The 9869-nt window shown below is 42.3% G+C and overlaps 1 pseudogene; it reads left to right on the forward strand.

The window, feature by feature from the left end:
- Positions 1–3500: 3500 nt before the first annotated feature.
- LOC101120324 (MKI67 FHA domain-interacting nucleolar phosphoprotein-like) lies at positions 3501–4326 on the forward strand (annotated as a pseudogene).
- Positions 4327–9869: the final 5543 nt, after the last annotated feature.

Raw genomic sequence — 9869 nt, forward strand, 5'->3', positions numbered from 1 at the left:
GGGTGGTGGTAGTGTGGGGTTTCAGTCTCTTCAGCATTAACTTTGAGACAAGCTGAGACCCGGGACCTGGGACCCTTTCCTGCAGTGCTTGCCCCTAGACAAACGTCTCCTGAAGCAACAAAATACAAAGAAACTATAAGGGACTAAAAATGCCTGCAGGCATGTGTACTGGGGGCAGATTACTGACAATAAGATACGAAAAGACCAGAAAACCCCAACTGCCACCTCTGAAGAGCTGGGAGCAAGAACAGGGTACTGTGCATGCCTCCTGCACACAATACCCCCTGAGGGCTGGGTACCACCTAAGCCACCCCTCCAGCTCAACTTTGCCCTGGACCCCCCACCCCCACTTATCCCATTTAAGGAACCAGCTCATCCCTCTCTGCTGATGGGAACTGAGCAAGTAAAAGGAACCTGTTGTTTGTTCTCACTCCCCACTGCTGCAACAGGGGACCCAACAAAACCTTGCCTGAATTTCTTATCTGGCCTCTGATCAATTCTATTGATAAAGGTGTCCAAGAACCCTGGTTGGTAACTTGAGCTTTCATCTTGGGGCCAAACCATCTGGCTCACCTGCTGACCCACTTTTGCTTCCTCTTTTGATGGATGACTCCATTGACTGGACTAGGGGTGGCCACCTGACTAAAACTGAGCCAATCAGATTCTTGCTTGAGAATGTTTTTAAAATGAGGATGCCAAGAAAGCTATCATTTGGTGGAGCTACTAAGGCCAAGACAGATGAAGAAATATTGATGGACAATTTGGGGTGCTGGGTACTGATGAGAAAACAGCAGAAGACTGGAGTTAGGCCTCCCTGTCCATCACCATCTCCCGGAGTTAGCTCAGACTCTTGTCCATCAAGTCCGTGATGCCATCCAGCCATCTCATCCTCGGTCGTCCCCTTCTCCTCCTGCCCCCAATCCCTCCCAGCATCAGAGTATTTTCCAATGAGTCAACTCTTCCCATGAGGTGGCCAAAGTACTGGAGTTTCAGCTTTAGCATCATTCCTTCCAAAAAATCCAGGGCTGATCTCCTTCAGAATGGACTGGTTGGATCTCCTTGCAGTCCAAGGGACCCTCAAGAGTCTTCTCCAACATCACAGTTCAAACGCATCAATTCTTCGGCGCTCAGCCTTCTTCACAGTCCAACTCACATCCATACATGACCACAGGAAAAACCATAGCTCCAGTCTTCTGCTGACCCATAGCCTTGACTAGATGGACCTTAGTCGGCAAAGTAATGTCTCTGCTTTTGAATATGCTATCTAGGTTGGTCATAACTTTTCTTCTAAGGAGTAAGCGTCTCTTAATTTCATGGCTGCAGTCACCACCTGCAGTGATTTTGGAGTCCCAAAAAATAAAGTCTGACACTGTTTCTACTGTTTCCCCATCTATTTCCCATGAAGTGATGGGACCAGATGCCATGATCTTCGTTTTCTGAATGTTGAGCTTTACCCAGCTTTTTCACTCTCCTCTTTCACTTTCATCAAGAGGTTTTTTAGTTCTTCTTCACTTTCTGCCATAAGAGTGGTGTCATCTGCATATCTGAGGTTATTGATATTTCTCCTGGCAATCTTGATTCCAGCTTGTGTTTCTTCCAGTCCAGCGTTTCTCATGATGTACTCTGCATAGAAGTTAAATAAGCAGGGTGACAATATACAGCCTCGACGTACTCCTTTTCCTATTTGGAACCAGTCTGTTGTTCCATGTCCAGTTCTAACTGTTGCTTCCTGACCTGCATACAGATTTCTCAGGAGGCAGGTAAGGTGATCTGGTATTCCCATCTCTTTCAGAATTTTCCACATTTTACTGTGATCCACACAGTCAAAGGCTTTGGCATAGTCAATAAAGCAGAAATAGATGTTTTTCTGGAATGCTCTTGCTTTTTCCAAGATCCAGCGGATGTTGGCAATTTGATCTCTGGTTCCTCTGCCTTTTCTAAAACCAGCTTGAACATCAGGGAGTTCACGGTTCACGTATTGCTGAAGTCTGGCTTGGAGAATTTTGAGCATTACTTTACTAGCATGTGAGATACGTGCAATTGTGCGGTAGTTTGAGCATTCTTTTGCATTGCCTTTCTTTGGGATTGGAATGAAAACTGACCTTTTCCAGTCCTGTGGCCACTGCTGAGTTTTCCAAACTTGCTGGCATATTGAGTGCAGCACTTTCATAGCATCATCTTTCAGGATTTGAAACAGCTCAACTGGAATTCCATCACCTCCACTAGCTTTGTTCATAGTGATGCTTTCTAAGGCCTACTTGACTTCACATTCCAAGATGTCTGGCTCTAGGTGAGTGATCACATTATCATGATTATCTGGGTCGTGAAGATCTTTTTTGTACAGTTCTTCCATGTATTCTTGCCACCTCTTCTTCATATCTTCTGCTTCTGTTAGGTCCAGACCATTTCTGTCCTTTATCGAGCCCATCTTTGCATGAAATGTTCCCTTGGTATCTCTAATTTTCTTGAAGAGATCTCTAGTCTTTCCCATTCTGTTGTTTTCCTCTATTTCTTTGCACTGATCGCTGAAGGCTTTCTCATCTCTTCTTGCTATTCTTTGGAACTCTGCATTCAGATGCTTATATCTTTCCTTTTCTCCTTTGCTTTTCACCTCTCTTCTTTTCACAGCTATTTGAAAGGCCTCCCCAGACAGCCATTTTGCTTTTTTGCATTTATTTTCCATAGGGATGGTCTTGATCCCTGTCTCCTGTACAATGTCATGAACCTCATTCCATAGTTCATCAGGCACTCTATCTATCAGATCTAGGCCCTTGTATCTATTTATACTGGGCTCCTCCAGGAAAGAGGAGGTTTAATGTTCATTCCTGTCAGCTGGTGCACTCTTGGTTGCAGGTAACACAAAAGTCTACCCAGCTAGCTAAAACAAACAAAAACCAGTCAGTTCATATAACTGAAAAGGACCAGCTTCAGGGGAGATTTGATCTAGTGGCTCAAATAAGGTCAACATTTGACCTCATTTGGACTGAGGTATTCATCTCTACAGAGTTTTCCCTGGGTGTCAGTTTCACCCCCAGGCTCCACGTGATACTCAACCTGGCTTCTCTTCCCACCTCCGCAGCTCTGATCGTCCCTCTCTGTGTTAACAAAATAGGTGTAAGGATCATAGACCATCTTGTACATTCCAGAGAGTTGAGAAGCTTTTAGTCTTGGTGTTGATTTTGTATTGACTTCAATTGGGTCATATATTTGTCCTCTAGCCTAGTGTTCCTCAATGTTGGTAATATTGGCATTTATGGCCAAATCACTCTTTACTGTAGAAGGTTGGCCTGTGCACTGTAGGATGTTTAACAGCATCCCTGACCTCCACCCACTAGATGCCAGCAGCATCCGCTCCTCCATAGTGATAACCAAAAATGTTTCCAGATGTTGCCAATTGCCAAGCAATGAAAAATTGCTTTTGAGCCCCACTGCACTAGCCAGTCACTACAGCAATGGGATATAGAATGTGTTGATTTCTCATCTGCGTACAAGTTGGTGGAATGGCAGCCTTCGAAGACCCAGCTAAGCCACTCCTGTCCCTAAACCCACAGGAGGATGCCAAATTTAAAAAGGAGGTGGCTCAGGTTTGCTTACCACCATCACTTTATGAAACCCAGATTCGAGTACATTTCTTCCAGTTTGGCAGTGTTACAAAATTCAGACTGTCCAGGAGTAAAAAAGGCTGGAAATAGCAAAGGCTATGGCTTTGTGGAGCTTGAGTCTGAAGATGTTGCCAAAATAGCTGCTGAAACAATGAACAGCTACCTTTTTGGTGAAAGACCCTTTAAGTGTCATTTTACACCACCTGAAAAGGTATATGAAGAACCTTTGGGAGTGGCATATGCTATTTAAAAGGCCATCATATCCAGCAGTGAAATGGTACAATCAGAATCGGTTGCTTCTTTAAAAGCTATGGGTGGAGGAGTGGTTTAAAAAGGAGGAAAAATTACTCAGGAAGAGACTGGCTAAAAAGAGAATTGACTATAGTTTCCTTCATTGGTTAAGGTCTTACATAAAAATGAGGAGAATGCTTCAAACACTGGTCCTTGAAATTCCAGAAAGCACCAGGTTTTATGTAAGAAGAAGAAAGCAGCTTCAGTCACTCCTAACACTCCTGAGAAGGTTGTGGATCACCAGGGTCCCACACCAATTAGTACACCAACATTTTTGGAGAAACAAAAATCTGAAGTGGCTAAAATGAATGATGATGATAAAGATAATGAAATAGTTTTCAAACAGCCCATATCTGGTGAAAAAGAAGAAACACAAGAGACTCAGCTACCTACAAGTTCAAGGAAAAAAAGATGAAGAAAAAGCAGTCAGTGATTTTGAATGTATTGTGTATAGTTCTTCTGAAAAGATTATTTTACTATGCAGACTGATTCTTTATATTTAACTAGATATAGTAGAATGCAACCAGTAACAAGATGGTTGGAGAAGAAACTGTCAATCCAAGTCAGTGAGGAAAGCAGCCAGTGACTTTGGCTTTCCTGCACTTGCTGAAATGCAGGAGTGTGTACCAGTTTACACAGGCTTTCGCTGCCTCTTCTCCTATCTCTGGTTTCCTTTGCAGTTTTCGCAGCTGCTTTTAGTTACTCTGCTTGAATAGAAGGTCACTATTAACTGCTGGTTTAAGTGCTAAACTGTAGCCTCTGTTGTCACCATCAAATAAAGAAAATCTTGCTTGACAACATCTAAATTGTTAGACCAAGCACATTTAACCCATAAGATGGCTGAAACTAGAACTTAAAATCTATGGGGAGTGAGAAGGAGGTGTCAGTACTAACAGAGACTCGTTTATGTATATACGATCATTTTTAGCAATGTAAATTAGTTTGCAGTGGGCTAGCATGGATAACTGGAAGGAATTCCAGGTGAGCTATTTTAAATCCTAAAAGATGATGCTCTTAAAGTGCTGCACTCAATATGCCAGCAAATTTGGAAAACTCAGCAGTGGCCACAGGACTGGAAAATGTCACTTTTCATTCCAATCCCAAAGAAAGTCAATGCCAAAGAATGTTCAAACTACTGCACAACTGCACTCATCTCACACGCTAGCAAAGTAATGCCCAAGATTCTCCAAGCCAGGCTTCAACAGTATGTGAACCATGAACTTCCAGATGTTAAAGCTGGATTTAGAAAGGGCAGAGGAACCAGAGATCAAATTGCCAACATCAGCTGGATCATTGAAAAAGCAAGAGAGTTCCAGAAAAACATCTACTTCTGCTTTATTGACTATGCCAAAGCCTTTGACTGTGTGGATCACAATAAAATGTGGAAAATTCTGAAAGAGATGGGAATACCAGATCACCTTACCTGCCTCCTGAGAAATCTGTATGCAGGTCAAGAAGCAACAGCTAGAACTGGACATGGAACAACAGACTGATTCCAAATAGGGAAAGGAGTACGTCAAGACTGTGTATTGTCACCTTGCTTATTTAACTTATATGCAGAGTACATCATGTGAAATGCTGGGCTGGATGAAGCACAAGCTGGAATCAAGATTGCTGGGAGAAATATCAATAACCTCAAATACGTAGGTGACACCACCTTTGTGGCAGAAAGTGAAGAAGATCTAAAGAGTTTCTTGATAAAAGTCAATGCCAAAGAATGTTCAAACTACCGCACAGCTGCACTCATCTCACATGCTAGCAAAGTAATGCTCAAAATTCTCCAAGCCAGGCTTCAACAGTATGAGAACCATGAACTTCCAGATGTTAAAGCTGGATTTAGAAAGGGCAGAGAAGAGTGAAAAGGTTGGCTTAAAATTCAACATTCAAAAACTAATATCATGGCATCCAGTCCCATCTCATAATGGCAAATAGATGGGGAAACAATGGAAACAGTGAGAGACTTTATTTTTTTGGGCTCCAAAATCACTGCAGATGGTGACTGCAGTCATGAAATTAAAAGATGCTTGCTCCTTGGAAGAAAAGCTATGACCAACCTAGACAGCATATTATAAAACAGAGACATTACTTTGCCAACAAAGGTCTGTCTAGTCAAAGTTGAAAGGCTGTTGTTGAATCACGATACTGAGATTCTTGGCCCCTGGAGGAGAAGATTTCAATCCGGGGCCAGAGATGAGACTTGATTGCCCAGAGCTTTTGTTTGATAAAGTTTTATTAAAGTGTAAAGGAGATAGAGAAAGCTTCTGACATAGGTATCAGAAGGGGGCAGAAAGAGTACCCCCTTGCTAGTCTTCAGCTGGATATTATATAGTCACGAGCAGTCTGTTAATGAAAGAAAGGAATGTCTTAAAACTCAGGATGGCACCAGGCCCCTCACCCATAAGATGCATTTTGGGATAATCTTGGCACCAAATGGTTTCTCTTGGGCCATAAAATGATTAACCTGAGTCTTGAAGAAGGGCAGATCACCAAAGAAATAGTTTCATTTACATAGATTAGAGGAACAATATCTGAGTATAGTTAGTTAGTTAGTTAGTTCAGTCGCACAGTCATGTCCGACTCTGCGACCCCATGAATCGCAGCATGCCAGGCCTCCCTGTCCATCACCAACTCCTGGAGTTCACTCAAACTCACGTCCGTCGACTCAGTGATGCCATCCAGCCATCTCATCCTCTGTTGTCTCCTTCTCCTCCTGCCCCCAATCCCTCCCAGCATCAGAGTCTTTTCCAATAAGTCAACTCTTCACATGAGGTGGCCAATACTGGAGCTTCAGCTTTAACATCATTCCTTCCAAAGAAATCCCAGGGTTGATCTCCTTCAGAATGGACTGGTTGGATCTCCTTGCAGTCCAAGGGACTCTCAAGAGTCTTCTCCAATATCACAGTTCAAACGCATCAATTCTTCGGCGCTCAGCCTTCTTCACAGTCCAACTCTCACATCCATACATGACCACAGGAAAAACCATAGCCTTGACTAGACGGACCTTAGTCTGCAAAGTAACGTCTCTGCTTTTGAATATGCTATCTATGTTGGTCATAACTTTTCTTCCCAGGAGTAAGCATCTTTTAATTTTGTGGCTGCAGTCACCATCTGCAGTGATTTTGGAGCCCCCAAAAATAAAGTCTGACACTGTTTCCACTGTTTCCCCATCTATTTCCCATGAAGTGATGGGGCCAGATGCCATGATCTTCATTTTCTGAATGTTGAGCTTTAAGCCAACTTTCTCACTCTCCTCTTTCACTTTCATCAAGAGGCTTTTTAGTTCCTCTTCACTTTCTGCCATAAGAGTGGTGTCATCTGCATATCTGAGGTTATTGATATTTCTCCTGGCAATCTTGATTTTAGCTTGTGCTTCTTCCAGTCCAGCGTTTCTCATGATGTACTCTGCATAGAAGTTAAATAAGCAGGGTGACAATATACAGCCTTGACGTACTCCTTTTCCTATTTGGAACCAGTCTGTTGTTCCATGTCCAGTTCTAGCTGTTGCTTCCTGACCTGCATACAGATTTCTCAAGAGCCACGTCAGGTGGTCTGGTATTCCCATTTCTCTCAGAATTTTCCACAGTTTATTGTGATCCCAGTCAAAGGCTTTGGCATAGTCAATAAAGCAGAAATAGATGTTTTTCTGGAAACATACTGGTTTATCAAATAGGTTCTGAGCCAAAAGGCAGAACCGACTTGAAGACAGAGTTTGGGGTAAATGCATAGTACTTTAGCATACCTTAAGATGAACATTTCCATAAGAAAAAGGCATTGGTTAACTTCAGGTGAAACCAGGTGTCACTATGGCAACACAGAATTTTAAGAGAAACCTTCTTTTAAATTTGTGTAGAGTAGGAAAAAATATCGCTAGTTTGTTTCCTCCTGCTGCTTAAGAGAGATAAAAATGCCTGACACTTGCAAGCTATTTTCTCCATTTGGAGACCCCTGGCCTTCCTGCCTGTTACCCTCTCAAAGCTATGGTTTTTCCTGTAGTCATATATGGATGTGAGAGTTTGACTATAAAGAAAGCTGAGCACCGAAGAACTGATGCTTTTGAACTGTGGTGTTGGAGAAGACTCTTGAGAGTCCCCCCCCCCCCCCCCGGCCCCGCCCGCCCCGGACTGCAAAGAGATCAAACCAGTCCATCCTAAAGGAAATCAGTCCTGAATATTCATTGAAAGGACTGATGCTGAAGCTGAGACTCCAATACTTTGGCCACCTGATGCAAAGAACTGACTCTTGAAAAGAACCTGGTGCTGGGAAAGATTGAAGGTGGGAGGAGAAGGGGATGACAGAGGATGATATGGTTGGTTGGCATCACCGACTTAATGGACATGAGTTTGAATAAGGTCTGGGAGTTGGTAAAGGACAGGGAAGCCTGGCATGCTGCAGTCCATGGGGTCTCGGGGTCACAAAGGGTTGGACACGACTGAGCGGCTGAACTGAACTGAACTGGACATGGATTAATTAATAACTACCATCTTTTATCAGTATCATCAATCTGGCATTTGGTTTCAAGATTCATGCAGTGACCACCAAATAAACTTTTTCTATGTTTTTTTGTATGTCAGGGCAACTTGCTATCTTGAAATAAAATTGTTGGGTTTTGCCTTTCAACAATCTTTAAGTTTTTGATGTCTTTGATATGTGCATCAGCTAATTCAGCTTTACCACCAAAAAGAAAAAAAATGTGCTGATTTCTTAAAGCAATTGGTCTCTGCTCTGGAACTGAGGGGTGGGGTAAATTTAAGGGTTATCAGTTTTGCGGAAGCAGGAATTCTGTGGAAACAACTACTAAACAGTCACTCCACCTTCTTTGATTCATGTTTTGGTTGCTGTTCAGTTGCTAAGTTTGCTGTCTGACTTCCTGAGAACCCTATGGACTGCAGCATGCCAGGCTTCCCTGTCCTTCACTGTCTCCTGGAGCTTGCTCAAACTCATGTCCATCGAGTCAGTGATGCCATCCAACCATCTCATCCTCTGTCGCCCCCTTCTCCTCCTGCCATCAATCTTTCCAGCATCAGGGTCTTTTCCAGTGATTTTGCTCTTTGCATCAGGTGGCCAAGTATTGGAACTTCAGCTTCAGCATCACTTCTTCCAGTGAATATTCAGGATTGATTTCCTTTACAATTGACTGGTTTGATCTCCTTGCTGTCCAAGGGACTCTCAAAAGTCTTCTCCAACACCACAATTAAAAAGCATCAATTCTTTGGCACTCAGCTTTCTTCACAGTCCAACTCTCACATCCATACATGACTACTGGAAAAACTGTAGCCTTGACTAGATGGACCTTTATTGGCAAAGTGATGTCTCTGCTTTTTAATACCCTGTCTTGGTTGGTCAGAGCTTTCCTTCCGAGTTTCAGTAGTTTCTGTTTTTTGTTTCTGAGTAGTATTTCACTATAAGGATATATCACAGATTGTTTAACCATTTACTTATTGAAGGACACCTGCATTGTGACCAGTTTCTGGCAGTTTTAAATATGGCTGTCATAAACATTTCATGGATAGGTTTCTGTGTGGATGTATGTTTTCATTTCCTAGAAAAATACGTAGAAGTGGAATTATTAGGCCATATGGTAAAGATGTTTAACTTTATAAGAAACTTCCACGTTGTTTTCAAGAGAGGCTATATGCAAATTTTGCATTTACAACAATGTCTGAAACTTCCAGTTCCACATCCTCACTGGCACTTGGTATTGTCAAGTTTTGTTACTGTTGTTGTTTTATTTTTATCTTTTGCCATTTTATTAGATGCACAGATGTATCTAATTGAGGTTTTTATATGCATTTCCCTAATGGCTAATGATTTGACCATATTTTCATGTATTCATTTGCCATCGGTATTATCCTCTTTGGTGAAATGTTTGTCCTGTGTGTTTTGTCCATTAAAAAAAAATTAATTTATTTTATTTTTGGCTGCATTGGGTCTTTCTTTGGCTGCATGTGGGCTTTCTCTAGCTGTAGTAAGCAAGGG

This window comes from Ovis aries, chromosome 5 (genome assembly GCF_016772045.2).
Source record: "Ovis aries strain OAR_USU_Benz2616 breed Rambouillet chromosome 5, ARS-UI_Ramb_v3.0, whole genome shotgun sequence".
NCBI classification, from domain to species: Eukaryota; Metazoa; Chordata; class Mammalia; order Artiodactyla; family Bovidae; genus Ovis; species Ovis aries.